At 37.0% G+C, this 19,084-nt stretch overlaps 1 protein-coding gene across 2 annotated transcripts in view; it reads left to right on the forward strand.

Annotated features, from left to right (window-relative positions):
- The window catches only part of LOC149806390 (band 4.1-like protein 2), a 324,157-nt gene that overhangs the window by 115,949 nt on the left and 189,124 nt on the right, over window positions 1-19,084 (forward strand). Inside the window, exon 1 of one of the 2 annotated variants that reach the window (XM_089952704.1) lies at window positions 12,545-12,702. The exons of the other annotated variant lie outside the window; for it this stretch is intronic. The gene's annotated coding sequence lies outside the window, so the exon portion shown is untranslated. Of the gene's footprint in view, window positions 1-12,544; window positions 12,703-19,084 lie in introns of those variants that run through there. 2 annotated transcript variants of the gene reach the window in all.

Consider the following 19,084-nt stretch of genomic DNA (forward strand, 5'->3'; position numbering starts at 1 on the left):
CGACGGAAAAACGTTGACTAACTGAAAACAAGACTGATCTTGAACTCGTGCTATGTATACAAGTCAGTTTCTGGAATGTTCTAAACTAAAACGTTTTGTCAGCATGTTATTTACAAACTACAATCATAAACGAAATTTATTCTTGTAAACATCTTGAAGTACAATCACTAGTTATGTACAAAATTTAAGCACACAATATAAATCAATATAGCAATAAAGCTAATTTGTCAGGGAGTCACGCGAGACTCTGGTTGAGCATGACTACCTTGAATAGAATAGCTTATTGGATGGTCCGTCGGCTGTCGTCTGTCGGTGAGGTGAGCACAAGTTTGTTATCACTATTCGTCCTAAACTACTTAGAGGATTACCATTACACTTTACGCACATAGCCATATTGGAAAACGTCCATCAAACTCTAGCTAGTCCTAAATGATAATGGTTCTAATTTAATAGCCAATATGAAAATCCTGTCCCTATTCATACTGACCAGAAAGTCATACTGACATGGGGTTTTCACCGGAAAACTTCTTATGATACCTAATTTGTCCTAACTGAAAATGGTGCTAATCTGATGTCTAATATGGCTGCCACAGCTGACATCTTTAAAATCTTGTTATTGTTACTCATCCTGAAAGATGGTCATATCAACAATGGGTTTTAACTAAATACTTCTTATGATGCATAGTTGGTCCGAAACGAAAATGGCACCGAATCTGATATCCATTATGGCCGTGATAGCAGTCATCTTGAAAATCCTTTTTAAAGCTACTTATTCTGAATGGATAGCCATATCAACGTGGAGTTTTCACGAAAGTTTTCTTTTGATGTCCAACAGTTCCTCAACGAAAATGTGGCTGGTCGTATCGTTGCTACTTTTCCTGAATGGAAAGTCGTATAGTCATTGGGTTTTAACAGAAGACGTCTTATGATGTCTAGTTGGTCCTAATGATTTGCTGACTAATGTAACCGTCAAAACGGCCATCTTTAGCATCTTGTTATCGCTGCTCCTCCTGAATGGATTGTCATATCAACAAATGGTTCTAATATGGCCGTCACAGTGGCCATCTTGAAAAGTTGCTGTTGCTGATTTTCTTAACTGAAAACTAATGTTGCCATGGGGGGGGGGGGGGTTTCTCGAGAATACTTGTTATGATGTGTTGAAGGTATGAAATGAAAATGGTGTCGTCTGATGTCCAACATGGCCACCATGACGGTCATTTTGAAAATATTGTTATCACTACTCCTCCTCAAATGATGGTCTTAACATAAGAACACGGTGATTTTACTAAACAGTCTGCCAATGTCTAGCTAATCATCCTGGTGACTTTTAGAGATTCGATATGCTCGCCATAGTTGCTATCTTGAAAATCTTGTTATCAATATTTCTCTTTAATAAATGGTCACATCAGCATGGGATTTCACTGAAAGACTTCTTATGATGTCAAGTTACTGACTTCTAATGTGTCTGCCACAATGACCGTCTTGAAAATCTTGGTGTTGCCACTTTTCTTAGATATTATGCTCAAATTGACGGTTGTGCTTTCACCAAAATACTTCTATATGATGCATAATTGGTACTAAGTAGAAATGGTGTCAATCTGATATCGAATGTGGACGCCATGACATCTATTTTAACAATCTCGTTATCCTTACTCCTCGAAAACGGAAAGTCAAATCACCATGGGGTTTCAACAAAAGACTTCTCATGAGGGCTCGTTGGTATTAAATGAAAACGGTGCCCAGTTTACTTCCAGTATGTCCACCACAGCTGCTAATTTTAAACTTTTGTTATTACTGAAGAATATCAAAAATATTAACACTCAGTAGTTAAAATGAATAAAAATCAAATTATGATTCCTGGAAATTCTTTTCATCCAGTACAACGCCAGTCTCTTCTAGGGTCTATTGTTACCTTTTGTTATTTTTCACTTTTTTTTTGTGAAAATGTTTTTGATAATTTTGGCTAGTTAGAACATGACTTATCATACCTGGGTTCATAGTCCGGCGTTTTGGAGTGGAAATAAGTGCTGGGTATGAAACCGACATCTGTTTTGGAATATAAAATGCATTATATACCGCATGCGCGTGAAATCCAGTGGTTTGCGTTGAGCATTGTCGTAAAGAACACATGAAGGTAGAAATATAAGATCTCATGCATGTACTGTTTTCTATTACAAATTTGTTGGTAAAATAAATTATTATTTTTAAACGTTATGGATGCTTTTAATGAAATTATAATATATTAGATTCTTTTTTGAAGTTCTGTTATTTTGCTGGCAACTGCTCTCATATTACAGAACAAAAATCTTTGTACTTAAAGTATAATAGAATAAAAATAAAAATGCATCCTTGATGTACTCTAAAATAAGAACCATCTATATACAACGTGGTCAATTGTCTAAATGACGCACAGTGTATTTGGTAGCCACTCGTTGCTTTCGTGGTTACAACCCTATGCCAACATCCCATAAATCTCATAAACATTTCTCTTTTTTTATGAATTGCATAAAAGCTTAAGAAAACTAAAATAAAATTATTTGACAGCAAGAGTGAAGTACTATGTTTTGGCTCATTAAAGGAGGATAAACGGATTTGTCCGTTATAACCATCATCCATGTGTTAGTTGATGTCAGTGCAAGATATCAGGTTATTCTTTGGGATGCCTCCCATATAATACATTCCTTTCTTTCATTCATTCTGTGCGCAAAACTTAAATTTGCAAAGAAATTGCCTTGATTGTATTATGCTCTCTCAAAGGAGGAGAGGAGAAAATGGAGATTTACACAACAAATGAGAAACAATTAACTTTATTTCTCGGTTAAAAAATACCGAAAATTTAAAATAGCGACCGTGATAAACAAAGCCAGTGAATTTGAGTGGATCTCTATTTGATTTCAACTGGGAGAGCGTGTCGATGAAATTATAAATAACAGATTGTTTTTTAAAAAAATGCTTTTTGCTTCGACATCATTTTAATAACGTTTTCACTCGACTGGGTAAACTCAAATTGTCCAGATAGTGTTTGTACACGACTTGACATTTGATGTCATTGACATTAGAAATCGCGTATCAGCGTTTTGTTTTCTCTCTGCCTGTTTGTATGTATGAAAACAATGGGAAATAGAACGAAGCTTCCCACAAATTGTGGTGTACTAATATAATCGTTTCAAGCATGAAATTGCGTAATTCACCTTTTGTTGGTAAATATAAAATGTGAATGTATACTGGTAAATATAAAATGTGAATGCATACGTTGTTGAATTTTGCCTGCGGGGCACTAAATCAAAACCAAACCACTATATTTAAATTCAGAGTTTTCAGGGTAAAATAACAAAAACATTTAGGATATGGTCTACTAAATCTGTATCAATTTCACCCGTTATTTGCAATCCCATTTCAAAACAGCTGATTAAAAAAGAGTTTTGAAAGATTTGCTAAACATATAAATGACCTTGGACTGACATAATTTTTATGTCCAGTCTTACGTCACAAACCTAAACATACCCACCTCCCGGCTAGTGTACATACCGCCCATTTGCTTGGAAAGAAAACCATTACACCTCTAGAACAATCCTGCAGAGATGTTTACAATGGAATTGTAATTACTTCACAGCTCGTCACCGAACTGGAATCTTGAGCACAATATATACATTATTAAAACATATTTGTATGCAATTTTAGTGTGTGATTGTGTGATTTCTTTCTTCTGTAAACATTGAGGAATATATTAACAGGATGTATGGTTATCGATAGGTCTTTTCGATGAAAACATCAGATGCAGCAACTTTTCACTGAAATTTGTAACCAAAGTTTAATTCCACCAAGAATATACAAGTTAATGTGCGACAAAGTCTTACTCATTCTTCTTTTTATGTTGCCCATTTTCTCATTTTAAAGAATGAAATGTCTTTGTGTGCAGTGTGGTGGATGAAGCGTGTCATGTTCACGAATATTCAGTTTTGTGAACATGTCGTGTATTGACGTAGTAAGCATTACAACATTTATAAATGACTGCGTCAACAAAAAAAAAAAAACAACTGAATTTACATATTTTGTCAAATTTCATTTGATGGTTGTAAAATTTACTGTCAAGAACCTAATGCATAAACATTGAGTTAGTCCTAATGAAACTTAACAGTACATAGACCGAATTTCCACGTTTGTAATGAAATCAAACGTAACAAACGCCGATTCGTATTTAAATATTGTTTCGCACGTATACTTCTTGCTCTGTATACTTTATTATAAAAGCATATTAAATATTCATCCATCACATATGTAAAACAAACACGTGAAGTTAACATGATTATGCAAAACATGTGAGACTTCACATGTGTCAAACAATCTATTTATTTTACAAATGCCGGTTCTCGTTATCGGCCGCTGACTGGAGCGGCCAGTATATTTGTGTTTGGAATGCAAAAGTGTGCGCTTGAAAAGGTATGTGGAGTTTAAATGTACGAGATGTGTGAGCGTGCGCGTGATCATAATGACTTGAAATCATACTATTTCGTTTATTATTTATATTGTCAAACCAATCCGAGCTTATTTCGTAAATATAAGTTAATAATTAAGTTGATTGGGTTTTAAATCATTTCATATTAATGTTTACAGTAACACTTATTCGTCCATTTCTAGAAGTAACAATTCCATAGGTGTCATCATGCTTCCGACATACCAGCTATGGTTTTCATAGTTCTTGTGAGAAAAAAAAATCTATAACAGGACGATACTAACATTTCACTTCCTGTCAATTCCCCCTTGGGCTGACAACTCTTAACCGGAACTTTCATTGTTAATTTGTTCATGCCCTGAGCAGCATAGATCGAATACAATACATCATAAACTTGCTTGTAGGGCCACAGGGATATCATATGCTTCGAATGTAATGTACACTCCAAACACCATGACCTTTCTGCATTATATAGTCAAAATTTTAACATTTAAGGATAAGATAAACACAAACACCATATGTGCTAGCATATGTTATACATATAAATATTACACGTTTCAGATATAAGCGATATCTTTTATATTAAACGTTATACACATAATGGATTCGCGCATAGCCACTCGATGTGTAATCGAATTTGTGCCTACAAGTTAAAATTGAAGATAGTATAGTGTTAACGACTTAGATTAATTTTTCGCGAAGATTCAGGTGTGTTATTATTGTGTGAGGTTGGGGGAGAAAGAAAGCGGGAAACCTGAGAAGCAACACCTTCCCTGCATAATGCGTTGGCAACTGTTGGCATTATCACATGATATACTACAGCATAAGATCTGAGCCAAGGACCCCTAAGTTGCCAGGCGAGTAATTTACCACTTCGTTCAAATGCTGGGACAGAAGGATTGTCAGCTCAGTCACATGACTGTATCATATGGGACATAAACTAAAAAAGTATTGAAAAGTAAAACAGAGTGACTTTCTCGACACGATTCAGAGTGGACGATTGAAAACTAAGACATCAGACTACACTAATAACTTTTACACTGCAGTCATTAGGTTTTATAATAATCTGGTCATACACGCTGTTAAATCTTGTAAAATAAGGGCTTTTCTTCATCGAAATTAAAATAATTTGCGTTTTAATTAAAGTTACATGGTACTCAAAAATGGGTGTCCGACTCCGTCAAGAATGGAAACTATGCCAACTGCTGATGAATTTATGTGATCACTAGACTTGAACCAGAGTTTCAATCAATATATCGGGCTGTATAGATGAATGAAAAGTTGGGATGGCCATTTATACCTTAAAAGCTCCAATGCCACCCTTTTTCACAAATTTCTCCATTTTTCCGATTTAACTAAAGTTTGGAAGGAAGGAAATGATTTGCTTTGAAAAACAACAACAATATCTAATATTAGCCGTTCTCTGAAATAACAAAGTTGTTAGGCTTAAATGACGTTCAGATATTCAGTTTAAAATTAAGAAGTGACATCTCTTATTTCAGTCCCGGAAGTCTCTCGTAACTCCCCTCCCATCTTTTACGGGCGTGCTCTAAAACAAGTGATGTGATGCGTTCGACAAATTCCGTTAGAGACTAATCTAATTACAGCAACATTCGCACGTGGCAGACAAAGTGATTCGAAAGGGAATCAAGAGAGGCAAGCCCACTTTTTAAGCTGATCTAAGAAGAAAAAGAGTGTATTAGATAAAAATAAAAATCGGGTGAATATAGCGATCACCTAGGTCGCTGAAATACTTTGAAAGGCGAATTTGGCCTGAAACAAACCCAGCTATTGTGGATTTCCATAACAATTGGTGTCGAAAGGTGGTGGATTATGTATGATCCCCACTACTTATGATTTTTCGTTATCGTTATCTTGGAGATAATCAACCAAGGTGTTCTTGTCCGAATCGAATAGACATTCAAATAAAAATATATAATTAATGGATGGAATAACAGAGATCTGAACAGTTATATAGAATAGAAAAACACGAGCTCCCCTATATAAAATATAAATATTTAGTCAATTACATAATACAAATGAAATAGGACATGGCATTTGAATGATTCACTTTCTCTTAGAAACAGAGTTACACAGTTTATGCGAAATTAAATTAGCCGTTCTGTTATACTGATAGAACAAATTTCATCATATAATCGAGTGACTGATCGAACTCAAATTGCCGGCATGTCAGCATCACCTGGTTGCTTCCGGTCTTTTCCAAATCACTATTGATGAATGGTCGGCGTTGCGTATTTCTTTTCATTTTCACTCCATCTAACCTCGTCGGGTCATCAACCGTCTTGATTGCAGATTGCGCACTTTTCCACCACATAAGAATATAATATCCAGCCTTAATCAGTGTCAGGGATTTTACCTCTCCTGGGATGAACACCGTTCCCGCTCTTTGACTTCAGGTGTTCTCTTAACCCAGTTCCACGGAACAAAGTTAATATGGTCAGATACTGATACTCACACCCGATCATCATCAATTAATATCTTGTTAGCAGCTACTCGCATTCCTCTGCAACATGACATAATTAGACCTCTTTGATAGCAATTACGCCCCGCTGTGAGCTATAAATTACTATCTGAACTGTCAGTCGACAAACGTTCCTAATGTTTACACCATCGGTTCTCGGCTGAAAAGAATTCACAAATTTATTTCAAAAATGAATTAATGGACCCCACTAATTGTCCTGACTATGTTACTTTGCTAATAAGAGATTCATTGACACAGACATAGTGAATTCATTTCTTAACATCCATGATACAATCATTTAAGACAGATAAATTCATTCTAACAATTCATATCAGAGTAATACGTGAAATTTATACAATACATAATTTCGGCTACATCTGAACGTGTGTGTGTGTGTGTGTGTGTGTGTGTGTGTGTGTGTGTGTGATTTGGGTTTTTAACGTAGCTTTAACATTTTTTAGTCATGTTACTAACATGTCTGCAGTTTGACAGTTTATAGTGATGTCTAGCACTGGGGCTTCAGGCTGTAGCATGATGCCCCATCCAGTCACATTATCCTAACAGAGACCGACCAGCCCCAAGCACTAAACTCTTAATGCTGAGCGCCTAGCGAGGCAACTGTTAGTACCATTTTTATAAGCCTTTGGTATGACTTGGCCGGGTTTGAAATCCACGACCTCCCGCAGCCAACGCTCTAAAGATTATGCCACCAGAGCGGTGCATCTGAACGAAGTAATTCGAACAAGTTCATAAAATCAATGAGTCATATAACATTCGAGACAAATGCATACAAGCAATTAACATCTGAAATCAAGGGAAACTGAAGTATGAATTTAAAAATGAAGAAATTCAAAAAACAATTATCTCTTTCCGTGTCTTCCTTTGCAACACACGTCCCTTGGACAATCTAACGAGAAATATTGATATTTCCCGAAGCTAAAATTAGGGCTCTGCTCAGAACTTAGACTGTCTAATTTCGCGAGGGAGATTTCTTTAAACCTTGTATTCAGTCTGCGAACTCCTCCCCATCCTCATTTAGCTTAGCCAATCATGATTACCTTCTCTAACCGCCAAAACATTGTAGTCAGAATGACCCTCTCTAGTATACATTTATTAATAACCATTTAGAAAAAATATCATTTTATGACAACTGTTTCAAATGATCCAAGATTTTCCAAAATGTTTGCTTGTTGCTTAGATTTGTCGCTTAGATTTTTTAAAACTTAGCTTTAACAATTTTCCAGTATATTGCTACGATGTCTGCAGTGTGGCAGTTTAAAGTGATGTCTAGCACTATGGCATCATGCCGCAGACATGTAACATGATGCCCCACCAAGTCACATTATCCTGACACCAGGCCGACCAGTCCTAACACTAACCTCTTAATGCTCAGCGCCTGGTGAGGTAGCTGTAAATACCATTCCAAAATCTTTGCACTTGTTAGTCTCAGCTCCGTCATATACTGCTATATGACCGTATTCTTCCATATCTGTCAGACCGTTATCGAATGGACTCTAATTAAAATTGAATTCATGACCCAAAAAAGCAGATACCATCCCTCTCAGTCAGCAATTTATTGCGTGTCTAGCAAAATCGTCAAATTTAATGTTTACGTGTCATGCTGACCACGACAGAATGTACTGCGAAATTATCTTTAAAAATGTTGTACCATTACCCTTGGTAAGTATACGACACGGACTTGCAAAAACTAATGCACGTCAGTTATACCTTTAAAGAAAAAATACTCGTAAATTCAAGGCCAGGTACTGCATGATATCAAGCGCAAAATGAGAATAGAGTATCACATAAGGATGACATACTGTATCCGACACATAATGGTGATGGTTTCTTATATTTATAACAGTGGCGTCATCAAGCTTTCGACTGAAATCGGTTGACCCACTGACATCGTCGATCTACATCGGATTAATTTGTACGCATGTGAAAGATGATCGGGTTTCTCAGCTCGAAGGAGAACTTGCATGGCTCATAATTTGATGGAACGTCCGTATTATCTAGTTTTAATGGCATCCAACGATGTTTAGGACCAATATCTTTCAAGATTCAATATTATTCAGATGAATTGGCGTATGCGACATTTTGCATGTAATGGCGGCAAAGTAGCTTTAATATCAGGAGTGTTGTTGTTGTTGTTGTATGGTTTAACGCCATTTTTCAGCACAAGATAGGCTATACATGGCGGCCAGTATAATTGGTGGAGGAAGAACCCTGAAAAACCCCGGGAAGATATCAGGAGTGAATATATAAGTAAAACTAGCCAATCAATCAATATCATTTCAAAAGAGTATTGGAGTAGCTTTACACATATGCTGGGCATGTCCCCCATTAAAATCCTTATTTGAGAGTGTGTACAGTGATTAAATAAGGTGTAGACCTTAATGTTGTTCCATACATACGTCGCAATAATTTCGTGTCATCTGTTTCATATTGGCCATATACATTTTTCTGTCAAAGCACATTCGATTCAACAACTTGACGCCAAAATACTTTATACGCTGGCTTCATAATAACACGATGTGAAGGACGTATTGTCACTGGGACAATCACCTATTTACAGTCGACCCGAATAGACTCTTATTAGACAGTTCATACTAAGAATTATTTCCCTCACTGAGCTGTTGCCTTCTAGATGACCCTGAAAGATAAATATATTCGTCTTAGAAGGCATAATCCTTGTTTAAACTGACAGATATGTTACTTGTTCATGCAGAAAGGCCTGGCATTCCTGAGGGTGTTATTTCAACTTATTCGTGTACATATTTGGGACGAATACCACTGCCAACAAGTAGATCCAAGGTTGATGAATTTATTTCATTGTGGAGAATTCACCATTCCATGCGAGTTGTCACAGTTAGAAATTTCACGTAATAGTCGCTTAATAGGGGTTATATCAGTGTAACATACCTGTATTTTGTTATTCACTGTTTGGTATGTATATGCACAGATATATCGTAGAAGCTGTGTGAATTTAGCGACTACAATTTAAGGTATCACACGAATCACTGTTTGTTCCATTTACATAATATCAGTGTAGTCTGCGCCTGTCTTTTAGCCCTTTAAAGGCAAACGTTATATACATTTTACTGGAATTAAGTCCACAAAAAGGGAGACTCAAATGCATATGCACGCCCCTGTCCAAATAATTCGTCCTTTCCTAAAAAAATAGCAGTGCATGTACACCTTTGATCACCAGTTTCCAGACTGTGTGTTTGTTTTCTTTTGGGTTGTTTAATTTTCAGAGAAGGGGTAAGCCTGTATTTTTAGCCTGTTTCAGATCTCACTTGTTGCATGATATTTGTGCGCCTTATTGAACTTTTATTTACTTTCTGTTTTTTCACATCCTCTGAGTACAGTTTTTTTTTATGTCAGTCTCAGTGTTACCTCTACTAGTTAATGGCCATAGACTAGATCTTTTGGGATGTGCTGTTGTCCGTCTGCCGTTCGGCCTTTAGCACACGTTTGTTATCCCTCTTCATCCTAAAATACCTGGATGATTGCCTTGAAACTTGATACACGCATTCATCCCTCGGTCAAGCTGGTCCTAAATGAAAATGGTGAGGATCTCACATCCAGTAGGAACGCCACAGCAGCCATCTTGAAAATCGTTTTGTTGCTGCTCCACTTCAATGGATGGTCGTATCGATATGGAGCTTTCACGAAAAGGTTTGTTAAGATGTCTAGCTAGATCTAAATAAAAATGGTGCTGATCTTATGTCCAATATGGCCACGATGGCTGCCATCATATAATTCTTGCTATCACAAATCAACTTAAACGGAAAGTCATTTTGGCGTAGGGTTTTTACCAGAAGACTCATAATTATGTCCATTTGGTATTGTCTTAAATGAAAATGGTACCAAGCTGACATCCATTATAGCTGATCCCGTTGTTCTTTTGTTATTCCATCTTGAAACTCAATCAATAATGAGGGAAAAGGAACCAAACCCTAAGTATAGCGAAACAAATGCACTTCATTGTTGCGTCATTCCTACTGTATGTCGTCAGTCGTGTTTTACCGTCTAACATCATCGACGGTGTGTTCCGTCACTGCAAGTGACGAATTTCGAACTTGAACTCTATACTATACTTAATTGAGTGTGATATCGTTATAAAAACGTACTGTTGTCTCTTAGTGGCATTTTATCAAGGTGGCAGTTGTCTGGACCTTACAAAGGGGAGATAACCTACCGTGAGGAGAATTCTTAAGATTACACACAGAACAGATGTCAGGCACAGATTCAACTAAAATTCTGGTCACCGATTTGAGGTTAGTCATTTAGACGTCAGAATTTTTAATCATTTCAGATTCCGAATATGAGACGTTGTTTCTTGGAAAGACAGTTTGTGCAGAAGCAAACATAAATAGAGTGCTGCGATCAAGATATTTATTCTTTAATATTTTTTTAATTGGGACGATATTTATCAGGTTCGATCTGAAAAATATGTATACGAATTTACAATGTAAAATTGGTGTTTTGGCTGGTTATGCGATGCGCTCTTAGCTATACACTGTATTATATTTGCCTCCTTGCCTGTCCTTTTCTATTAGTGAAAGGACCCTCAATTTTGTAATAGTTTTACTTCAATTGATCTTTCTTGCGTCTAAGATGTTATGTCGCCGTCCGATCATTCATATATCTTATGAACGGTGTCTTGGTCATACATGTGTTCATAATAGGTGCTTTCTCTTTTATACATTTCAAATTTTAGGGGCGTTGCAATTCCATACAAAATTCTAGTACATGTCTACATGTACAAAATATATATTTCAACCACGTTTATTTTATGGTCCACTAAAGAGCATTTACCGTTAGATACTTTGAGACAGAATGTGTATCAAAGGTCAATACAAATAAATCTTTCCGTATTCTTTTTGCAGATCTAGCCAGCTAACGAACCCTTTACTTCACGTCTATCTTTCATTGTACATTTTATCATATGCATCATCCCTCGTCGTCTCTCAGATGGCACGTTAGGCTCAGAATTGTTTGGACTACCATATGTGTTTCAGCATACCGAGGTTTTGATTTGCTTTTCTAGATGCAGATTATCTCTCCGAGTTTCCATCTATGGATACCTTCTTTCCATGTTTCCCTCTCTATTTGTAGGATATTCATAGCGGTAGATTTGTTGGTTTAATGGCCTTTCCACCTTTCAGTCCTATCTTTATGGCCATGTCACTGACTTTTCTATCTGTTTATTTCTCTCTCTCTCTCTCTTTTATATAATATGTATAGCACGTACGATGTATCGTTGATATACCACGTTATGTATAAAGTAAAAAATTATAAATATACATTTGGTTCATGCAGTCTGTTACTTACGCCGATCGTCGTTTTAACTGGATGAATGGGTTTTACAGGTTGAGGGATTTTAAACGAATGTCGAAAGAAACCATATCTTTCACTTCAGCATTGCGGATAATGTGGAGTGATCCCATCATTCAGAGAAAAGATTTCCTACCAGTAGAATCTATGTAGTGTTTTCCTTGTGGGTAAATACATTCCTACTCACCGTGTTTTCTGGTCGGGTGAATTGCTCTGCTTGTTTGGGTTCGCCAGGACTCAGCAGGCAAACAAGTTGGTGTCATCCTGTAGCGGTGTCATTGATTTTGACTGGATACACAGCCTTTAACTATCTACTACTCAACCTTTCGACTGTGCACATTATTATTCATCTGGGTTTAGAAACCAAAAAACAACAGAAGCGGTTGATTATTCTTGGCGGAGTGCATCCTTTATTCAGAAGGTAAGAAATAACATTGTTTACGTTTGTTCTTTTAACGAAAAAGGGGAAATCATTGACCAAAGGAAAATGGTTACTTGTACACCGAAGTAATGATCAGCAATGTATTTGACAGTATTTAATATGAACGCTCTTTTGTGGGTGACAACTGTCAGATACTTACACTGTGTTGCACACTCTACATGAATATTCGTATATTTCTGACCGGATCGCTCCGGTGGCCTAATGGTTAGAGCGTCTGCCTCGGATGCGGGAAGTCGTGGGTTCGAACCCCGACCAAGTCATGCAAAGACTTATAAAAATCCGCTCAGCTTTAAGAGGTTAGTGTTAGGACTGGTCGGCCTGGTGTCAGGATAATGTGACTGGGTGGGAAGTGATGCTACATGTCTGCGGCATGATGCCTCAATGCTAGACATCAATATAAATTATTAGACTTCAGACATCGTCGTAGTGATATTTCTGAAAAATTGTTAAAGCTATGTTAAAAATCCAAATCACACACACAGAGACATTTCTGACCTACGCTCTACGCTGTGCTCGATGTTTGATAGAGGATATTTCCATACAAAATGAAAGGAAAATAAGTGTTCGAAGTGCATATATACTGTATGTAGATTGTTAAAAATTGTTCTTCAATAAAACTTTTGAAAAGTCCCAACTTTATTTTGAAATCAATTCAAAATGAGTGACTTAGTTAATACCAATGTCACAGCCGGTTGTTGCTTTTCAGGGTAATGAAAAATATACAGTTTTACAGTTTAGGTGGATAGACCATCTTTTTCAAATATACCATCATACGTTGTGGTCTACAATTCTTGTCACGTACTTTAATCTCTCCCACTTTATGGGTGATTGGTTAACAGAGAGCTGAAATATCAAATTCTAAATCGATATGAGAGTTTCTAACAGAGCTACACATTGTATACGCTTATACTTAGGTGTTTCACGAAGATGGTTTATGTAAATGATACGATGGGATTATTGTATTCACCTTGTCCTGGATCATGATAGATTCGCTTTTTTGTAGATGAAATAGGCGTTGTCCTCGCCCACTTGCTTAGCGTTTTAGTTGTCAGTTTTTTTTCTCTCTCTCTCAATATTTTTTCTTGTTTAGTAAGTAATGGATATTGCTTGAATTCACGCAAAGACACCTGGGTTATTTACGAAGCATGTATTGATTAAAAAGTTACGAATGAATAGCTGTCAACGTTCGGACCATCTTCACTATATCTGTGAGACAAAAATATGCCTCTCATGAAAGTTGGCGCAGTAATTTACATTAAAAACGATGTACATTTTTTTCTACAACCAGTGAGGAAACCCTGAGAAATTATTTTTGTTTTTAAATCTAACCCTTATGCAAACTACGAAACTGTAGAGCGCGACCTTTCCTGAGAAGGAGTTTCTGACAAACGAAATGTAAGATTTTTTTGCAAATTACTACTCCGAGATGTGCCCGAAGCTTGTTTTTATTTCGCAGAAATAGACGAAGTCCTCGGAACAGGTGAAATGCTTTCAAAAATATATATTCCAGAAATATTTTATGTCTACCAGTATGTATCGCATGGAACAGTTTATGAGTTTCTCAAACCACTTAGCAGCCAATCAGATACAAATAATTGCTTGGTTTTGGTGGATAGCTTTTTAAATAGGAAACAAGAACTGTTTCATTAATGAAACAATTTCCGTCCGTATTAAGGCCGTTTCCAGTTATATCTTGTGGAATGTACATAGCGTTACTGGTAACTTTAGTAAAAATATTTGATGTGTTTATAGAATGACAGATATGCTTTTTATTTATTTATTTATTTTTTAATTATTTGTCATGCAAATGTGATGTTGACACCAGTACATTCAGGCCCAGCCCTAGGATGTGCGGGGCCCAAGACAGCATGTGGGGCCCAAGGCAGCAAGCGATGAGCATGGGGCCTCAAAACAAAAAACTTGCGTTGCCTGAAAGCGCGGAGCCCAAGGCGGTTGCATCGTTCGCCTTACCCTAGTGTCTGGCCTGAGTACATTATAAAAAGGAGTGACTTGGGGGCTAACGTCTGCTTCCTTCTTAAATGGTATTCATGCCATCAACATATGTATTGGTATATCAAATTGTGATCCGTCCATGGCGCAATAATACAAATATATAAACATTCTTTCAACTGCAGGCCTATAGTTCAATGATAAATTTCTACTCATTCATTAATCATCAATAACATGAAAATAACGATAAAAAGTATTAATATACCATGTTTTCTAAATGAAATTAAAATAGTACACCATTTCATCATAATCCTTTCTTTTTTCCATTCCCCTCTCCTCTCTCGTGTGTAAGGGACAGAATTAGCAAAAATCTGGAGTGAGAGAGAAAAACATTACGCTGGACGAAAACATTAAAACTGAACTTATACCAAGTAACCTAGAGTAATCTGGTTCGTCGTAACGGTATATTTACGCTTTCCTTGGGATCTATCCACAGTGTTCGTAATATCAATGATACATAGTTGCAATAGCCAGTCGACACTAGGCCTATATGTTGAATGTATCGATTAGGAGGCACACATACTGTAGCGTATTTAATGTTTTGTTGTTGTTGTTTCTTAAACCTATTATAATGTTCTAAAAATTGATTATTAATTATTTAATATAAAATTGTCAAAATGTTCGCCCCCGCCTCTCTCTCTCTTATCAAAACCAGATACGCGAGAAAATCCATGAAAATACTTGCGTTGGGGATTTTCGCTTGTGTCATACAACGATGTCTTTGGACCTATGAATGTCGGTAAAGTTTAATTTTACCATAATTTGAAAATAAACAACAACCTGCTACCCTAATTTTAAAACAAGTGCAATAATAAACACGTTTTTGGGACTAAGTGCAGTTGGCAAAGAACTGCCAGGCCTGTCAGTTTACATCGATTACATGTATTCTCATAGTACTACCAATGTCAAAGGTTGCATAGAACCAATACAGGTTTTTGTTGTCTTTTCATCGTTAGTTGCCTTGTTGAAGAGATCCGAGTTTTCTTTGCTGTCAGCAGTTACCGGGCCTTTAAAAGAGTAATTTGTAAGGAATCATATTTGATACACAGGTGTGTTGATTCGCAGCTGTCGTTTGAAGGTGTACTATGTACACACTATACCTACTCTAATAGTTGGTTTGAAGAATATTGGAAAATAAACAGGATGCCGGTTTAAAAATGTCATACTGATCTTTGGGATCTCTTTTTTTTTTCTCTAAATAGTTCTTAAACATTTCAGTAACATTGTTTTGTCTTTTGAACATAAACATTACACTTGGTATTATCACGTATGATAGGTCGGTATTCATAATGTAATACATCACCTTCAAAAATGTAATAGCTATAACTGATATGTAAACTTTACTGAAGGGTTTAGTGAGTAAATATCAAGATCAGGAACATTTCTGTTTGATTGATGTGTCGATATGTTTCACAGATACATGATTGGACACTTCTAGAGTCATTACAACCAAACTATCTCTTTACGTATGCAGAGCTGAGTTCCTTTGGGGTAATAATGTTTTAATACACTAAGTTTGTAAGCAATTTCGACAGTTGCGCGCTGAAAAATAACCTGAAGTTAACATGTGCTGTGTACAATTTCATGACTAATGAAATAAGACAATTTTTGCATGCTTCCTGCAGTTGTCATTTTTTGTGCATTATCAGTGCCGGATTAAACCCTGTGGAGGCCCTTGGGCCCTTAGGCAGTCGAAATCTTGGAGCCCCACTCGCAAATTATCTCCTAATAATTTTTATCAATATTATTTTGATCCGTTGTCGCGGGGCCTCTAGGCATGTGCCTACTCTGCCTATTTGGTAATCTGGCACTTGGCCTTATGCTGGGTAATGGATTTATACCATGAACGATCTCTGACATACTGAAAAAGGGTGCGTCTATTCTTGTTGCACGCAACAAAGAATGTTTTATTGCCAGCAGGAACCCAGCACCGCCTTGGTCCGGTATCAGTCCATGGCAAAAATTTGAATTTTCAGTGTTTATATGCAGCTTCTTTGCCCTCCCGTGTACAAGCTTTGATAGCAAGATATGCGGGTCTTTTTTTCTTTTCCGTCCATCTGCAAGTGAGAGATAAAACCGCAACTGTAAAACTATTTATTTACTTGAACACTTCTAGGTTGCCATAAACGAAGAGCTGGGTTTTGGGATGATGTGCTGTTTCTCTCTCTCTCTCTCTCTCTCTCTCTCTCTCTCTCTCATGTTTATGAATGAGTTCATGGTAACCCTCACTAAATAGTGTGATAGAAATCGTAGCTTACTGGTTACTGATTCGGAGAAGAAATAGGCCTTGTGCACTGACTATTAAAATAGCATACCTAACTTCCAATCTTTGAATAATTTCGCACTTGCAAGTTCGAGAAACAGCAAGATACAAAAAGAATATATACAGGCACACAAGCTCTTAAAGTGAAAGGAGTTTTAACAGCCGTCATAGAAGAATGATTCCATTTCTCTTTTAATTGTTCTTCGGACCATTTTATATTAATTTTTCTTTTTATCCAGAATGTGTATTACCCTTTTAATTTACATTAGTAATTGAAACCGTCACTATAGCAGCGTAAGTAAAATGTCCTTGAGAAAGCATTACATTTAACGCGTCAACAAAGACCCGAGCCATAATAGCCGCAGTTCTGTCCATGATTGATTACAGAATTAAACAGCAGGATGCATAAATTAATTCAACTTGTCAAACTGTAAATTACGTCGTGGATCAGTCCTTTTGTGCGGAATTAAAATACCACATTTATTTACGACATACTATTGGGAAAAAATGAATATCACGTTTTAATACAAATAAAATAAAAATGTTAACGTAACCAGAGACATCCAAAAACTTAGACATGAGAGTTTCACGTAGCTTTCTGATGATCATATAATACGCTTCTCTAAAACTACTTTCTTCTTTACTGGAACCAACTGTTTTGTTCAATACATGTGGCGAGAGAACACGCTAACATGTTTGCAGTTTCTTGCACGGTGGCATCAAAACGTTCTTTCGAGAAGAAGCCAGTGCATGTATTTAGGAAAACTAAGGAAGTTAACTAAAATTCAAATGGTGTGGACCTAATTTCAATAGTTTTCGTATCTTTCCATTTTTTTCTCATCAGAAATTTAAGGTCAGTGCCTTCCACATCTTCATGATGTCATAAGGTTTTTTGTGATGGCTATAGCGCATGTATGGTCTCTCTCTGTTTGAACTCACCAGTTAATTATATATGCAATTGTCAAATACGTGAGGGTTGCTGTATTTTTCTTGTGTATATTTGGCTTTAATGCCACTTAAAAAACATTATTGATTATATCATGGAGAGGAAATGGGAGCAAAGTGCCTTTCCTAAGAACGTACCAAGGCAGTCGTCCCGGGCTGACCTGGACGGCTATCAAAACCGCGACCCTTGGATTACAAGTCCACGGTTGTATCGACTAAGCTACCGCAGCCCACTGTCAACTGAAGGCTAACACAATTCCGCCCGTAAGGGGTTGTAATATGCGAGCGAGGTAACACTATAACCCATTATCGCCTCTATACAGAATATCAATGCGTGACCTTGCGCTTTATCTATACATACTGTTCCGCATAGGATACCAATGGCAATGAACACTGTCTTCTACTCTCTAGAATTGGGTTGGGGGAATGTAAACATCAGTTTTGAAGGACAAAAAGTAATAATTCTAATACACTTACAGTTGTTGTTATTGTTGTTGTTGTTGTTGTAATGGTTGTTGTTATTGTTGTAATGGGGTTTAACGCCATTTTTCAGCACAAGATAGGCTCTACATGGCGGCCGGTTTTAAGGGTGGAGGAAGAACCCTGGAAAGAACCACCGACCCACGAGGAGCTACTGGCAAGCTTTCTCACATACCCACATTAGCCGAGCCCGAGACTCGAACCCACACATACAGAGATGAGATGGCAGTGATCCGTAACGATGAGCGCTTCAGACCACTCGGCCACTCGGGGCCCCTACACTTACAGTTCTTTAAAAATGGCATAATCCTGTTTGCTTCCATAGTTTTGCCACCTTAACTTGTTGTGGTTTGCACTGTGCTATCTTATTTTCCATAGACACTTACATTATTGCAATGAAAGTTTTGTCATGTGCTCGTGTAACTAACGGAAACATCGATATGTTTAAATATATGCTTAATCTGAAATGAACTGCACCATGGAATGTTCCGTTTCGGATCTTGCTCTCATTTAACTTGATAGTACATTTCAGGATTATTCTACTGGACTGGTGGCGGTCCCGGAAATTTTATTTTGTAATTTCCGAATCGAAACTTGGTAGATCTTGCTAGCCATAACATTTCCCACACTCCATTCCTATCCGTTACATATATGACTGGATTG

This window comes from Sinohyriopsis cumingii, chromosome 1, assembly GCF_028554795.1.
Source record: "Sinohyriopsis cumingii isolate HCF-2022 chromosome 1, ASM2855479v2, whole genome shotgun sequence".
In the NCBI taxonomy this organism is placed as follows: Eukaryota; Metazoa; Mollusca; class Bivalvia; order Unionida; family Unionidae; genus Sinohyriopsis; species Sinohyriopsis cumingii.